Below are 18,968 nucleotides of genomic sequence, written 5' to 3'. Positions count from 1 at the left end.
TAAAGTCTATGGTCATCGTTATCAAACAAAAATCTAGTTTCTCAATATTCACTGAGTCTATAATGTGAATTTTAACTCGAAGTATTCGTGCTTTGTTTATAAATGATTTGTTTAACATTTTCATCGCTTGACTCATAGCAAAGTTCTTTGTTAGTGTTGAAATCGAAAATGTAAAATAAAATACAAAGATCCTCTTTTTTAAGATAAACATAAATCATGTCGAAAAATAAGAAAGTTGAAATAAATTTGAATATTTTAAAGTTTATATTCATTCGATTCAGTGTGCGTTATTGACTTTATGTTTCAGTTGCATTGAAAATGTCTAAATAATATTACTTTATTATACGTAGGAAAATGTTAAAATATCTAAATGGTTAAATCAAAAGATGTGAGATATAAATCAATATCGTTATCGATGTATAAAGTAATTATAGAATGAGCCACTCTATAATGCTTCTAACGGCGATAAAAGGCTTCGATCGCTCTTCGGGCAAGTAGTCAAAGATTAAACGCTTTTAAAGGCCGGACATTTTATGATGAAGTGTCATTTTGAGTTTTACTCGTGTGCCTATATTGCAAAAAGTGGCAAGCAAATACTTCGTTAGATATTATAAATGTGAAAGTTTGTATGTTTGTTTGTTACCCTTCACGCAATAACTGCTGCACCGATTTTCTTAAAATTAGGCACACACATTCTATGTTTAACACATATGATAGATATATAGATTTTTGGATTAACACATATGATAGATTTTATCCCGAAAATCCTACAGGAACTAGAACTAACCGGGTTTTCCTTTGAATACGCAGGCGAAGCTTCGGGCGAAACGCACTATTTCATAAATGATAATTTTTGTTTAATACAGCATATCGGTTTACTTTCTTATTACAGATGCGTATCAAAGTTCTAGATAGACCACAGTAATTGTCAATATAACAATTGTGGTTACGCCGATTTATTATTATGAAAGGCAACCCACTTTTAAATTAGATTAGCGCTAGATCGGTTATTAAAAAGCTAAGTATTTTTATATTTCACTTTTACATTGATAAATGTTTATAACTATAGTTGCATATTAGTCTACTTTTGTTAAACGCAAAATGTTTATTATTATTTATCTACTCTATATAAATATTGCCTACTTTATATAAACGCAGGTTAAGATGAAGTTAATTTACTTAAGTACAGATTAATTTTAATATATAGGAAAATTCTCACCTCCAAGCTCTACCTAATCATATATCGATAGGTTAGAATTTAAGTGCATATAATTTTCCTGTCCTATAATGAAACGTCTGACACTGTCATAAGATTTAATAATGCTAATTATATTATAATATCATATATCATAATCAAACTTTGATAAATATATTCTTTAAAGTTAATTTTCCTGTTAACTTGTTGACAAATATTTAATATCTCTAACACAAAATTATAAAATCAATGTTAAAGTTCCTAGCTTTTCCTAGCAGTGTAGCATTAAACTGAGTTCAATCCATTCTATTGTTTATCTGTGGCAACAAAATTGCCCTTAGATCACTCAAACAGCTCGCTCCCCATTACGCAAAATGTCAAAAATTTGCCGCACCTAGAGCCTGTACTCTACTGAACTAAAACTAATAGAGTTTGACCTAAGTGTAGTGTTTCACCATACTAATGTTGCATTATCATGAGGCCACAGCTCACACCGGTAACCGCAACATATCGTTCTAGTTTCCAATTATCCGCTGGTTTTGGTTGTATATATAATCGATTTTTTAGTAATACCACTGATGACCGCAAATTGTATTAATGTATCGTTCACAAATGGAATCCACTTTCAGTTTATGGTTTGATGCATAATTTGATTTACTAGAGCTTATTGCTATTAATCACTTTGCGGTATAGTGTACAAACCTTAGAGTATACATAAGCTAGCTTGCTTATGTATACTGTTAGGTACAAACCTATTTAATATGAACCTTTTCTTGTATTATAGATAGGTAAATTTATAGAAATAATCTAGATGAAGGGTCAACCACGACGATTCACGATACAAAGTTTTCAAAGTTATTCTTTTACGCTATTGTTGTAACATCTTCATGTTTCGCTACTATTGGTTGCTATGTGTTTTTATAAGCCCTCTTTTTCAAAAAATCTTGTTGTTGTAGTTTTTTCATTTATTTTTTCTAATAGTTCTTGAAATAAGCTCAAACAAACTCTTTACCGTTATAATAATATTGCAAAAGCTCTTAGATCGTTTAAGGAAATAAAACATTGAGCATCACAATATTCGCGTTTATATGTAAACGTAACCAAATATTTTGGTAAGCAAAAAATGTGCGTTGTTTGTGATCCATCAATATTGGTCAATATTTGTCTATTGGTAGTTTAAGCGCTCGCGGGCGAGAAATCGTGCAGTTTTTCTGATTTGAATATCCTGTTTTGTTGTTTATTGCTAAAATTCCTGTGATTGATTTTAAAACGCAAAAGAAAGCAAGGAAAATAGTGTTTAAATAATCTATATTTATTTGTGTAATAAGTTTAAAGTACGTTTTTAAAAATGATGATTATTATTACTTATAATTAATAGTTTAAGAGAAAATCAGAACACGAATGGCAGGCAAAAAAATAATAACATATATTAGCATTAAGCCACCTACAAGCAATGAGATCACGTCTATTGTGAACAATAAATGAATAGAGTTATTATCAACAATAATTGGCATCTATTGAATAACGTGAAAGCATATATATCGACTGTTCCTTTGCCCTGGAGGCATCGAATGTTCTAGATAGGTTTGTAGGAAGAAGGGTTAGGGATTCATGCCCGAGGCCACATCGCTCCCTGTTAAATATAATACTGTTGAAATTGTTTGTGACGTTCTATCTTATTGCAAACGGAATTTTAGAATTGAACACAACTAATTTTGTAAAACAAAAGTAAGACATATTTTTCTGAGTCTGTTGTTTCTTCTCTACAATTATTGTCGGTCGTAAAGAAAAGCCTCCTTTTTTGAATTAAAGCAATGTAATACATACTACAAAAGTAATAATTTAGCTTTATGAAAGTTACATGAATATTAAAACTCTAATGTATGGGTCTCATAACCTTAAGGAATAAATACGTCAGGCTAACGGAAGAAAAATAAAATTATAATGTTATTCAGTATTAAAGTGCTGTTTCTCGTAATAGTTATGTAAGCGACAGGTTAAAGGTTAAGAGAGAGTGTTATATATTATGGTTTTTGTTAATCTCCAACACTGTTACATCAAGTTACGTTAATAATATTTTTTTATAACGAATCTCCATCATCATTTGACCTTTTCTATGAGAGAGAGATTTAGATATGACCGCCATATTAAAACGTAATAATGGTTCTTGATGATGTCTTTAGATTAAGTAATTTAAATTGATTAGGCAACTTTGAAATAAATTAACTGTTATCAATGAAGTTGCTGGATACTCTTAACAAAGTTATATTTTAGATTAACAAATTTCAGGTGACGTCATATCTCGATGAAATGAAATTATTTTCTAATCGGGTCGATTTGAAATTCACAAAGTCAGGACAAGAAAGTTTAGTGTTAATTAAAGTTGTTTCATTCAACGAAACTGAGAATGAGTTTTGGAAATTAATCAGTGAGGTCTATTCAACAGAAACTTTTAAATGAAGAGCCGGGATGGAATTAAATTTTATTCGGATTCAGTCAAGGTGATTACCATAAGTCAAGATGGAGCACTCCTCACCTGACAATCACAATGCGCCCTTTATAATAGATAATCAGCCCTTTATGTTCCGATACAACCTCTTAAGCCCAATATTTTGAATTTTGTACGTACTAGAGTATGCATAAATGTTTTATACAAGAAAGAAAAGGAAAATATTTGATCACTCGATGAATTGCTATTGTAATTTATCTAATTATTATTATTAAATTCGGCAAAGAAATTGAATCGAAAATATTCATCTTAAATTTGAAATTTTTGCGTTAATAGAATATTAGCATTATTATAATTATGCTGCAACGAAATCCAGTTTCCTAGAGAAATTCGAGCATATACGGTAAATACATAACTAAGATATATGACACCACACATATCTTTCACTGACTTCCTTACAATCCCTTCCTGCTTCTTAATAAGGCGTGGTTGTGTTACACTAAGAATTATGTTTTCATATCATTGTCGTAATAATCTAGATTAACTATCATAATGATAATTAATGTCGATCCAACGTTGTTTTAATGTAGTCTATCTTGTAATTATAACTTTATTGTTATGTACAGAAATTAAAATACAGGGAAGTAAATTCACATTAATTTATGATATAAGTACGTAGTAAAATATAACATACAATTACAACATTTTCATGATATATTTATTAATTTTATATGAAACAACGATACAATAAAAACAAATGAGACCTTATTTAATATTACAACAACGTAATAAAAAAAAAAAACACCTTTTTATTACCGTACCATAAGAGACCGTGTTGGCAAAGTCATCGTTTAAATCATCATTTAATTTATAATTAATTGTTTTCTTTTTTGGGTTTGAGTTAACGACGGTTTAAAGTTTCACCATTTGGGTGGTACAGATTGAAGTTATTACCTGGTGAACCGGACCGGACCTCGGTGCAAATGGCCAAACTCCAGAATTTATTTCTCTGGCCATCTGTCGGTTACAATCGTTATGACAAAGGGCTTCCGCATAACTTTTAACATACTTTAGCTCAGTTTAAATAGCGGTTTATTTTGAAACGATTCATGGGAAATGGAGGTAAATTTTAGCAATCAGATTAAATAGATTCGTTCATGACGAGGAATATAATAGGACCATGGTGTATTGAATATTCCTCTCCTTTTTCTTTGTTTACAAATCTATATATTCCAATATATCCATAAAACTGCAGTAGTAAAATACGAATGAAGTTCGGCAAACAAACTCATAAATGAGGTAAACACAAATAAAAATGTCCACACGTTTAAATTTATTCCCATGCGTAATTGTGTATTCTCGGGAAAATAAAAATACTAAACCATGACTAATATGCAGTTTTGTCGCATTATAAAGGAAGCATTAACCTTGCTAATTTTCATTGAACAAAAATTATATGATGTCATACACATAAGGTATAAGGAAGCTAGACAACGTTGTCACGACTGAAATAGAGGTGTTAGCTAATGCAAGCGTGACATGACGTGACCTCACGTTTTTGTTTTTTTAATCCTATTAAATTCGAAAACATTTTTCTCATTCAATTAATTATGAGGTTTAATGCATAATGTTTTGTCAAGGAAAATTTAGAGTAACTCACGGTAGCTGTCACTATAAGGGCATTTTATTAGATGCCTTTTAAGGTTGTTTTTGCAGCCGCTTGCTCTTGGTAAGTTTTGAAATACTAGTACAAGGTTATAGCGTCATACACGCATGGATAGATTTTGTATTATATTACTTATTAATTGCGATGTTACGTGTGAAGGATTATGTCATGAATGCATTTTATTATTATTAATACGTGGGATAATATTACAATATTCAACAGTGTTGCTTAAAATAGAAGCAAATATACAATTTATTTTCATTTAAAGATCAAATTTATTGCAATTATGTTATATGCGTGACGATTTTATTATTAATAAATTTATTGTCAGTCGTAATACCTTATTTTATGGAATAATGAATAACATTTCAAGCCAATGTTGACATTGTATAAAATAATATTTTACACTTGTTTTTCATTATAATTAAATTAAAAATAGTATTTTATATTTGTAGAAATATATTTTAACAAATACAACACATAAAAGTACAAAAAAAGTGAAAAAAAAATCTATCTCCTCAGAATTGTTTTTGGTAAGTCATATAGTATAATAGTTGTATAATCCGGTATAACCTCATATACTTGAGGACAGATGAGCTATAAAAGTTTAAAGTGAGATACAATCAGGTTCCGTGTAAGAAAGTTGACAAGTTGTTGTGTCAAGAGAGAGCCTTAAGATTAATATCTCGATGTATTCATGTCTCGTCGATGACGCGATTAATCTTAACGTCCAACATTGTAAGAAGATATTGTATTTCTATGATCGATAATTATCTATTATGCAAGATTGTTTTCTTCCAACAGATTTGATGAGAAAATTAATTTCATTTGAAATTTTTTGAACCCGAAGATATATTTCTGTTGTTGATGTTTATAATTTAATTTTCAGTAATAATTATTGTCTTGTTTTATACTAAAATTAACACTAAAGTTGCTTTATTTAAAATTAATTAATTAAATTAAACGTACTCCGCGAAAATTTTTAAATTTACTAAGAAAAATATGAATATCAAATTCAATAGATCCGCTTATACGCTTTAGTTACGTTATACATAATATGTGTATCAATCCTAATATACAACTATGTAATTTAACCACAATTTTAACTGTATGAAACCGAGATGAGGTTCTCGTAGCGTTGCTACGAAGCGTGCGTTGAACTCTTTACAAATACAAGAGAAGCATCGCGTCGCTCGCCGCTACCAAGTTGAACCCACAAGGCGACAGTTACGCAAGTGTCATTGCCGTGATTTGCATCAGTACTGAGTAATCGGCCCGCAACAATTATTGTATAACCCCAAGGAAAATCGACTAGCAATGCCTTTGAGCCCGGACACGTAACGATAATGACACCAATCATTAAAGCCATAAACCAAGATGCGGTTCTCTATAGCCGTTCAAAGGATAACTATTCGGGTCAAGGAGCGCTATGTGAGCAGTCATTATTTTTAATATACATACACTTTACTCGCGTCTCGTAAATACATAATAGAACGGAACGTTTCTCATTTTTAATGATTAAGTACACTTTTACACGCAGTATTTTAAGTAGGCATTTACATAGGCACGCATAGAGCGCATGGAAATTAACATTCCTAATGTACGACTTATTCAGACTGGATATTGATTGCTGGAACCGGAATTTGCCCAGAATTATTCAGCAAATTGCACTTTATGATAATGAAGCACGAATCAATTTTGTATAGAAGAGTTATTAAATAAATAAATCAGTTTCAAAAAACGTTATAGCCGGTGAGTTAATCCAATTCATTAGTATTTTTCTCATACTTTTGAAGTCATAACTCAAAGCCAACCATTATATTCCACGACCTACGTTCGAACTTACTCATTGAATCAATGAATATTCAATTAACAAGCAACAGTTATTAAAGAGTTAATAAAGCGGATTCAAGTAAATCAAGTGTATGACTCAATTTCCACATATCCAGTTTGATAGGAATGAGTGCAGGGTGTTAAGGAGTTTGTTCACATAAGAGGTCCAGTTGGTTTTAATCAAGTCGGTTACGGGCTAACTGTATGTTTGCCCCTAAGAGAACGTCGGGCGTCTAGAGCACTTAACTCTTTAGTGTCGCTTGATTACGCCTGGCTACGTACAATGCCCATTCTTCGCTAGCCTTAGAAACTATTAGATGGGGAAGCCCAGACGTAAAATGCGTTTATTGGCTGTTAATGGCCGTGAATGGGGTGATAAATACGTATTGTCTGGTCACATTTTGTACTGTGTTTATCCTGTAATTAAATGAACGAATGCAGCATTTATCTATTTCAACGTGTATCATTTTCAAAGTAGTTTCATAAATTTACGAAAACATTCAAGAATCTTATTTATTGTACATAAACTTAAGGTCTTCGAATTTGAGACCTGAGGCAAACAGTTTCAATTAGAAAGAAGAAAGAAAATAAAGAAAATACGTTTAATCACAATTACTGATAAATTATCTAGATAAATAATTTTTAGTTCATAGAAATTGAGATAGAAAAACGTCGTGGTTAGTTTTTTTAATCTGTTGTTATAATACCACCAAGTAAACGTTAATCTATTTAAATCCTCGTAAAGTATTTACAAAATTTTGAGAATGATCAACTTTTTCAATTAGATGATAATAATTATTAAATTTTATAGTATGTCAGTATTAATCTTAATATATTTTGCTAACCATATATGGTGCTGTGGTTCAGTCAACCAAGATTCAACAAACTTCACTATTATTTAACAAGCGAATCACGAAGTTTAACTAATTCCAATAATTGGCGGAGAACCATTGGGTTTTCCAATGCAAAGTTTTGCTAAAAGTTTGTGTATGTTGTAGAATATACAACAGGCGAGTTGAATGATTTATTATTTAAACATCTAAGTATACTATATTCAGCTTTTAACTATATATTATTATCTAAACATCTGTATATTTACAGTAGGTACCTATCTATACGTTTATATTTGCTAAGTTTTTTGCGGCAGCTTTTATTAATCCTGGATAACTATTATTTACAATTAATATAATGTTACCGTTGGTTATTAAATTAATATTTTATTGTATTTGATTTTTTAACAAAAATAATAAACATAATATTAAAGCATGCTTTTATTTTTATACAATCTTTTCTTTTTTGTGTCAAGTTTGTGTTTGTATTTATAATATTATAAGTTATAATTTTGCATTTGTAAACATTCAACAATACAACAAAAAGTCAAGTTGATTCATAGATTTTTCGGTTCACGGATTAAAATACTTTCAATTGTAGTTGCACTGTTATTAACAAAAAAGTGTTGTTTGGCCTCCGTTACTTCTTTGCCTCACAATACCGAATTTATTTATAGTATCTACTTAGTTGTGTTGAGTAATATTTTTCTTTTAAACGGAAATCAAATCTGTTTATAGGAATATACAGTTTACAATCTTAGAAATTTATTCCTTGATCACCAATTACTTACACAATTTAAAGGTATATATTAGAATAGGAATATACCTAGATTATAAAAGACCTATAATTTTTATTAATCCGAAATATTATACGAACACAATGCTCAATCGAAAGTGTAACCTGTTAAGGGTACTACATTATAACCATTATTCAAATGTTCATAAAGGTATGCAAACCAGTGCATTACGAACGTTTAAAACCAGTTAGCAGTATTGCATGAACGCATTAGCTATTCGTTGATTGCAATCTGATCTTTAAAGAATTAGATTACCGATTAAATGTTTAAAAGTATAAAAAGAGCGCACAAGTGTCATAAGTGAAACTTCCTTGGCAAGATTTAAATACCAAAACCTCGCCTTTCATTACGTGACGGATTGCCATGACGCGACCTTGAAATTTTATTCTCAACGCGCCTAAAGAAGTTTCACTTCAAAAAAGATATTAATATGATATTTAAAACATTGAGTAATCTTTCGCTAGAAATAAATAAGCCGCAATTAGAGATTATAATGAGGACTTATAGAGCTATTCCAATTCCATACATTATTATCATCTTATAATTATACCTAAGTTTAATTTTACTACTACATAAAATAACATATAAAATAAACCTAACAAATAAAACATTATTGTGTCTTTACGGGAAACAAAACTTTTTTATTTCTCGTATTAATACAACATTAAATTAACAACACTTCAAAATTGATGGTTACATAATATCTTAATGCTAAATTGAATTAATTATTACCATACTGTTGATGTCTAACATATTATTATTATATTGTATGTATATGTGTACACCATCATTAAGTATTAAGTTGTAATATGGGATTATTATATATTATCGTTGTAGAATGTAATGTCTGTTTAATGGACGGCAGATCTTCTAAATAAGTTTATAATTTAATGCAAAATATATTATACAATGAGTGATGTGAGGATGTGATCATTTTGAAAAGTTTCTTTACATATTCTCCTTTAAATATATGCTTTAAAATATTATGCTTCAAATTTAAAATAGGTTATAATTTGCAATAAATAAAAAAATAACTCCGTAAGAATAGACCGATATTTATACATTCATAAATACCTTATAAAAAAAACGCGACATCACGCAAGCCATGTAAAAGAAAATGAGCTGACCATTAATATGCAACATGCAATGCCTTGTTTTACCTATTAAATCCAGTAAAACAAAGATCATTCGAACAAAATCATAGCGCACGCTCAATGGTTACACAAGCTAACGTAATAATGAATTGAGAGCACAAAACAAAACGCGTCGCTTTCATTCGAAAGTCGACGTCCGGAACTCGCCACACCGACACATAACTCACAACTTTTTGCTAGGTATATTACACATTTCACTCGACGCATCTCAATCGTGGTAAGTCAAATCGTGTAGTAAGAAATACATTGTTAGTAAGAAATAGTAAGAAGTAATCTTATAGTAAGAAATACATTGTTATGAGCTGCTTAAGCGTGTTATTATCGTTTTAAATCTATTAATATATACTAGAATATCTTCATTATGATTGATCTAAACAATAGAGGCTATCTAATTAAATTTAAGATGAGTAACATCTATATTAATAATATATTTTTACATGCAATTTCATTAACGATTACCATTAATCATCGATTCTCTTATAATATATTCATGTCTCGTTAACCACGTGCATTATTCAAAGACGATCAAATTCTTAATAGGTGCTTATCATAAACATAATTATTTATCAAAATCAATCATCTGTTCAATTTAAATAGACCCATAATAACATCCTTATAAGATAATTATGACCATTAATATCAATATCTTTAACAGCAATATTGATGAGAACCCCATTAATTACAAAATTCACTGAGGTACATTTTAATTTAGTTGTTAATGTAATTTTGAATGGTTTGTTCAAACATTTTCTGTTATACTTGGAATATTTCTATATATAATAATTTCGTTACTAACTTTGTATCTAACATTTGAATATTTCATTGACTTAATAGAGAAGGCCTAAGATGTTGGACTACTTTGAAACCAGTTCAATATTTCTTGTTGCAAACGTAATTATTGGCGACCTAACTAGTCTTTGCTCTATATCTGCATCTATTTTGTATACATACCATAGTATATGTATACAATTATTTGCCAAGCAACGTTATGAACATTTTGAGATTAGATTCATAATAAGTTTTATTGTACAACAAAGAGCTCGAAAGCTTTCATTGGAGTACAATAATTATAAAGATTAGTAAATTTGATTGCTCAGGTGTTCGACCGCTCACAATCAACGCGAGATAAAATTGTTCACTTTGTATCTTCGCAGTTATCAAAAGTATAATCAAATAACTGACGTAATCCGGAACTTTATGCTTTAAAAAATATGTTTCGTAATCAAAGGTTAGATTTTATGGGCACGCTTAATTAACTATTGTTTCACAATGTATTTTATTATAAAAATGCTTCGCTATAAACCGGACGAGATAACACTATTATAATCATAATAAAGATTAAAGAGGAAAAATTAAATTTTCAACAGCACATAGCCGTAAAACTAAACGCTGCAACGCGCAATAAAACGCGGAAGAATTTTCTCAGTATTAAAGAATTGAATTAGCCGTTCTTATTGTTCGAAAGTTATAGTGCTACTTTGAACTCATCTTCTGCTTCAGGGAGTTAAAAATAAAACTGCATGCGAGCAGCCGGGCAAACTACCTAAGTAATAGAATGGATCTGCAAAATGGACCGACTACAAGACCCAAGTAATCTCAACTAAGATTAAGTCTCAAACTTACTGTATCGACTGCTGGAAGTGCATTATTTTGTATCAGCTCCGTATCGCGTCCGAACTTTGAAAAGGCAACTTATTCTCGTATTAGCCAAGTTAAAACAATGCGGACCTTACCCTAATTCAGGACGATATTACGACTCGTGTTTTTAAAAGTTAGATTAGATTTGGGTGCGCGTCTTTGAATGGAATTAGTATGCGTATCTGCACACCGAGTTAATAGAATTATTTAAAATCGAAGTTTTATAGAAACTCCATTATTGTATATTTCTGAACGGATAACACTGGCTGAATACAAATTATGGTCAAATGTCATGACCTGCCTATTTAATAACTTCTTAAGTATTTAAGGTTATTTAATAGGCTATAGGCTATAGTAGGCTTACATAATAATAACATTGTGATGTCACAAAATGCATTTGAATATGACAGTAAAATAAGGCAGGAAAGACTGTTTGGTTTTGACTTTGTTCATAGAGCCGTAAAATTGATAGAATAAATATTTACTATTCGCGTTGGTTTTAAAGGTTGTTCTTCGTATATCTGTGAAGTTGTGTAAGCGTTTCGCATACATTATTAATACGTTAAAACTGTGGACGGCGGTCTTTAAATTTATTACTTTCTTTTTCAATTCTTCCTTCAATTTTTTACGTATTATCAATTTTGTAGGTCAGCGATGTTTGGCATCCGTAAATAAACATAGACTGAGTAACAAACGTGTTCAAAGCCTCCTTGATCTTGACATAGATTCTGTGCAAAATAAATCCTTCTGTAGAAAACCAGTTTGTAGATGCGTTTGTTTGAAATTTATCTAAATGTAAATCTATAACAAGGGGTTGTTATTATTGGAATAGCAGAAACGTAAGTTATGTAAAAAAACTTTTGATCGTTATAAACCTGTTCTGCTATATAAGAAACGTTTGCACTATAACATACAAACTACAGTTAAATATTACTACGAAACATGAGAATATAAAAGAGGGAATGGAAAGGACGGGATGAATAATGGCCATTCTCATCTTATCTTGTTTGGGCATAGACAAAATGTCTTTGTGCGTAATGTAAAAGTAGCATTTGAGTAATATGAACTGGAAAAACTAGTTCAATATTACATTCGTAAAGGTGTAATGTAAATGACGAATGACATTTATCTAGAAAATATCATTAGTACCTACGTGAGACCGCTGATAAAAAATTGTTATTGACCGTAAAATATTGCGCATAAAATGATGAGGGTTTTACAAACAGAAAATAGGTAGTTAAAATTGAATAAAATATGGAGTTAAGGAAATTTTTAATTACTTTGTTTTGAGTCCATTTGATGCTTTTAAAAGCATAAATGATTTTGAAAAACGTAAATCATTGTATATAGGTGCCTTTTTAGAATATTTATAAGGTAATAATTAAGGTAATAATTTCGTATATAAATTACAATTGTAAATTAATTAACAGTAAGATGATGCCGTTGATGCTGACGTCACTGTAGAAAGTATTGTTTATAAAATATAAATTAATTTGTATCATATTGTACGAAAATACTGTTTAATTATTATAAGCATAACTTTCTTATTATAAATAAATATCCATATTTTGAATTCAACTAATTTTTTATAAACATTTTCAGATTTTGGTATAATTACCAATATAGTCATTTCAATATGCTAAAGGATTTCCTCATATGAAATCAAAATTTAATAAAAATAGGATTCAATAATTAACAAAATCTAAAAACAAAGCCATTATGCATAGACATATCACGATTGTGATAAAAATGTTTTTATTAAAACTTCTCTTTTAATAAAATAATGCGTCGTTGCTAAATTAATTCAAGTATCACGTTTATTCTGGAATATGATTTTTATATTTTAAACGCTAAAATTATTATTTAAATATAATAAATCTAATTTACTAGTGTATTAAATATTAAATACGATTTTGTTATCTTTCGGAAGTAACTTTTCATAATCGGATGTTGCGAAATGTTACGTTGCGTTAAAATACTTTTCAAGTTATGATAATTTTACATTCTCTTTATCAAATATACCTATTAGATTTAGATTATTTATTTAAACATTTTTTTTAAATTTAAAGGCAAATGAGTTATTTTCAACCTGAGTTGAGTTGTCTTTATGAAAGTACTAGCTGCTCCGCGCGGTTTCACCCCCGTGGCTCCACTCCTGTTGGTCGTAGCGTGATGATATATAAGCCTATAACCTTCCTCGATAAATGGGCTATCTAACACCGAAAGAATTTTTCAAATCGGACCAGTCGTTCCCGAGATTAGCGCGTTCAAACAAACAAACAAACTCTTCAGGTTTATAATATTAGTATAGATAAAGCATAGGTTGCAATAGGGTTTTAAAAAATTCATTTACCTAACTCCTTCTGGTTTACGTTTATAAGTAGTAAGATTGTCCATATTTGTTCCTCGCACTAAATCGGGAGCTCTTATCCATATAGCTAGTTGAATATAGCACTTAATTATTAATTCTAGTCATTTATGTGCTGTCACCGACGCATATCACGTTACCTTATATAACTGTTAAACTGCGTTTAATGTCAAGAGCAATGAAGGAACATCCGTCGACTTGACCGACATCAAGTTGTTTCTTCTCCGTATAAACTTTAGCCTTTACCCTACAAGTGCAGGAATGATATAACTCTCTTAGTACCTACAACGAAATTTCATATACCTGCGTTAAATGATAATGTTTTCGAAAGTTCTGCCTTTGTTTCTTTAGCATAAATGTGGAATTTATGGAATGCCAGTTTACCATGTAGGCAAGATACGGAGACTTTATGTTTATTCATATTTCTAATTTGTAAGTAATTAATACTGCTGCTCACATTTATTGGATTAATATGGGACGTTTGTAAAAACGAAGGTTAAGTTATACAAAGAAGAAGAAAATTGTGAACATTTGTAATAAGTTAAGTTGTTTATTTCTGTTTGAATTAAACTATAGTTACCTACAAATGTTCATAATTTTTCATGGCTCACGATCAAAGATATTTTACGGCAATTATTACTTTTAGAGAAGAAATTATGCAAAGAGAATTAAAATACTTCCATTAAATAAATAAAGGTGTTGACAGTTCAATTGAAGATATATTTCGAGTTAAAACCCGCTGTACCTGACTTGGTATTCAGGACACAAGAAACACGGGAGGATCACTGAACCCAAGTACATTGACCACGAGTTCTTCACAATGTATAATGTGCTCAAAAACTTCCCGTAATCGCTATCAGATTGCATCTTCTCGGAATGTATCTCTTTGCTGATAGTATTTTTCGGTTCAGTTACTTTTCAAGGAATCCTTTAAAACATTTTCTAAAGCTCTCAATTTAACCGTAACGTGAAAGAAGATGCCATCCCGTATATGTATACAATCCTAAACTCATCTCGCGTAATAAATCTTTATCTCGGTAAAATTCTTCGTAAGCATTTGTGAACAGTTTATAATTTAACGTGTTGTTATTTCAAGTCATGTGAGTGTGTAATTATACTCATAAAACTTTGTTAAAATTTCTAGGAAAATCTTTGATTTGCTATGATACCTATTATGAAGTTTTTTTAGAAATTGGTATTATTTATTTGCATATAAATGCTTCAAAATAACGAACGATTTATAGACTGTAGTAAATTGAATGACTATAGAAGTCGTGACATGTAGATTTGATTGTCGTAGATTCTCTTCCAATTTTTTGTACTACTAGTTTTTTGTATTGTAAAATAATAAATATTAAAAATGGCATAATTCACATACTGCAATTAATTTTAATTTAACTTATGAAATTTGAATTATGAATTTTAATTGGGTTTTTCAATTTTATGGATATGATGTTACCCATCATATCCATAAAATTGAACAAATGTTGTTGCTTATGATGTTAGCTATCTTGTCCTACGAGGTTGCCGGTGTTTTACCAGTAACCCTGTATACATACCTAGTATGTATTGTAATTTAATATTGAACATTTCAGTTTTCTGTAGGTACCTACGGTTTTATATTCTTGAATGAATTTCTCCGAAACCATAAGCAATACACATATTAATATTTAGAGATTAAACTTATGTAAAATATTAGATATCGATATGCTCATGACTTCTCGTCATCAATTTACGATTCTAGAGCCATGGAATTTATCGATATTTTATTCGGGATTTAATACTTTTCTTATAGTATGTAAGTCAGTGACACAATGTAGATGGTTACGTCAGAAACCACTACGTGTGTCCCCAGCTTACCATCTATAGATATGGTCGCATAACGTGCGCAGAATAACTTACACGGCGACTTTCACAAGCGAATCTTTAACTGCTTTGAGAATGTTTTATTGGATAAAGAAATATCTGCAAATAACAGTTCCGATTATCGAAGAATTATTAATAAGAGATGTATGGCTTGATTGGCTTGATCATATTTGGTACAACGATCGCTTTGCTGGTTTTAAAGAACAACAGCGTAAAATAACAGTTTCAATTCTTTATTATCAAAGACTTTATATAGATTTATAATTTTTAAGTTGCTATACCTACCATTGATTATGCTAGGTGCATCGATCACTTAACGTATTTAAAATTATGATGCCCAATATTTGTTCAGACTGGACAAAGTGTATTTATTGAATGATGTGTATCTTTCTCAGTATTAATTGTCACTATGTATGTATTATGTAGTCTTGCTGTCACTATATGCTAATGTGGAAAATAAATAGTTAATCCGAAAGAAATATACAAAATTATATTCATCAAAAATGTTGAAGTTTTTCTCAAATATGGCAGTATAATTATATTAAAGGTACAAAGTGTATTATTAAATATAAGCAATGTATTTTGAATAATCGGTTCTTTGCATCTAATATATTATTTGGCCACATTCGGATCGATTTTTTGTGGTTAAACGAACTCGTTTTATTTGTTGTATCTTAAGGGAACTTGATTTAAAGGGAGGATACCTATTTATCAATGATGTAGCATTATATTTTTTGTTATAAGTATGATGTAAGCACAGATGATTCAAAAAGTTGTTTGTTTACAAAATATATACTAGGATAAAATACTTATTATGAACATTTTATGGCCTTTATAGGTCCAAAAATGTGTTGTTTAATTCCCTTCGTAATTATATCACGGATAGATACTCTGTGGAAATAATTTGAAACGTTAATTATGCAATATGTCAATTAAGTCTAGGCCGTGCTTGAATAATTCACTGTGGTCTAATTTAAAACACTATAATATTCTGTTTGATTTTAATAATAATTACTATTCACATCAAAGGCCTAAACAAAAATTTGCAATCGGTTTCAAAGCACGTGAATTTTGTTTAAATACTTTTATAAATGTATTTCGTTCAAGTAATATTACCCAACTGTTAAAATTTTTAAATTAGTATAATTCAATTGTTTTTGGGTCAATTCAATTAAAAAAAATATATTGACCAGTAATTTATTTCGACATAGTAATACCGTATCATTCGATAAGTATGTACGTATATGTATAATAATTTATTATTCGAAAAGGTATAAAAAGGAGATATAAATAAACTGAAATGATATAGTTTTGTTTAATTAACAACCGATTTATTAACAGTGCAAGTTTGCAATGCCGATGCAATTATAGAAGTGTGAGAACATTTGTCACTGGCATTCATGATTTATTTGCTCTTATGTAATCTGGAATTTGCTATAAAATGTATTGAAACGTTAAAAGTTCAATGATTATTGCCTTTTTCAGTAAATTATTATTTTTTATTTTTTTATGAAATAAAGGTAATTTTTCGCGAAGTCCTGCTACATTTTATTTTTGAATTTTATAAATTATTATTTCAATTATTAGAGAGATTGCAAACGGTGCGAATTGAAGGTTCTATTTGAACCAAATTTTATGTAACAGAATTTGCAGACCATTTATAAAAATCTAAAATCATACGTCACTATCTTAACACCTATATTTAAAAAAAACTCTGAAGGTCAACTTTTTGATCCGTGAAAAAATATTAACATAAGTGATATTAATTGTTACAAGCTTTGTTTAGCAAATCGTTATATTTTGACGGTGATTGCAAATATGCATAATTACAAAAAATTGTTACCTTCATTGTTAGCCTTTACGCCTAGTAACTTATGAATATTTATGAGAATTATTAAATATTTTCGCAAAACCGTTCTGTTTATTAGACAAATTATGTTACCTTTGCTGTACAAAACACGCATGTTTTATTGGTCCAAAGTTTTACTAACGAAATGTCGATCATAATACTCCATATTATACTTATTTATTATTTTTCCTATTTTTTTATAAATTAAAAAATATAAAAAATTCCTTTTAAAATATTCACGACATTTCCCCGCTAATTTTCTAATCTGTGATTCGCACAGAGTAAAAATTCATAGATTATCAATAAATTAAATTATGCAATTTTAATTTTAATTATTTTAAAATAAATAAGTAACTACATATTATAATATATATTTCTTTTTTAAAATTACTAATGCATATAAAAGTATAATATACTTTTAAAATATTTACAATTATTATTTGATTAAAAGTGTATTTGTTTCCAATTCAAAAGTAGTATAGCAACTTGTTTATAACTTCTGTATAGTTGGTCGTGTGACAGTGAGAGTGGTTTTGTAGGTCACGATGATCATTCAGATAAACTAGTGTGAGATCGGATGAGAGAAAACTTTAATTGGCATAGTTTAAACAACAAAACAACGCGCAGTTAAAATCAAAATAGTTTTTTTTTATTACTTATATGGTATATTTAAAATCATAATATTTTTTTTACTTGCTGGGCTGTGAGTAAGAATTTCTCGCAATATTTATGTAGTATTAAATTGCTATTTTTTGGGTTCATTTACGAACCACAATGTGGTAAAGGGTTAAATATGACCCGTTAAAATTGAAAATATTAGAATATTATTGAAATAAAAAGTCTTACATGACTTTTAAACTATAAATGATTTACGTAAATATTACGTTGTAGTAGTAAAAATTATTTTCCCAAAAAAAAAAGAAAAACTTTAAAGACAAATAAAACAAACAATAAAAATCTATTGATAAAGTTTGTTATCATGAAGACAGATACCGCATTGGTTAAAAAGGCGCTAATTCTATGCAACCGCTGACCCAGTATTGTAATATACTTATGAACCGAATCGTTGCGAAAAACAAAAAAATCATCGAACAATTGCATTTTAAACGCTAATTGTCGAGTTTCCACACTCTTTTAGTTCTCGAGATATTGCTTAAAAAGCTTTAGATATTATTTAAATTTATATTCACAATCAATGAATGGCATGTTTATACAAGTGATAACTGCGTTAAAAACAACCGACTTCAAACTTGCACTTGCAAGATTTACAAATACCTACAGACAAAAATGCTCATAAAATAAAAACTACTGGGCCTATCCAAA

At 29.5% G+C, this 18,968-nt stretch overlaps 1 protein-coding gene across 2 annotated transcripts in view; it reads right to left on the bottom strand.

Moving 5' to 3' along the window:
• Positions 1 to 18,968, bottom strand: part of LOC123691635 — a 79,598-nt gene that overhangs the window by 59,495 nt on the left and 1,135 nt on the right. The gene's annotated exons all lie outside the window — the stretch shown is intronic.

This window comes from Colias croceus, chromosome 5, assembly GCF_905220415.1.
Source record: "Colias croceus chromosome 5, ilColCroc2.1".
Classification (NCBI taxonomy): domain Eukaryota; kingdom Metazoa; phylum Arthropoda; class Insecta; order Lepidoptera; family Pieridae; genus Colias; species Colias croceus.
This window is presented reverse-complemented; position numbering and strand designations above follow the sequence as displayed.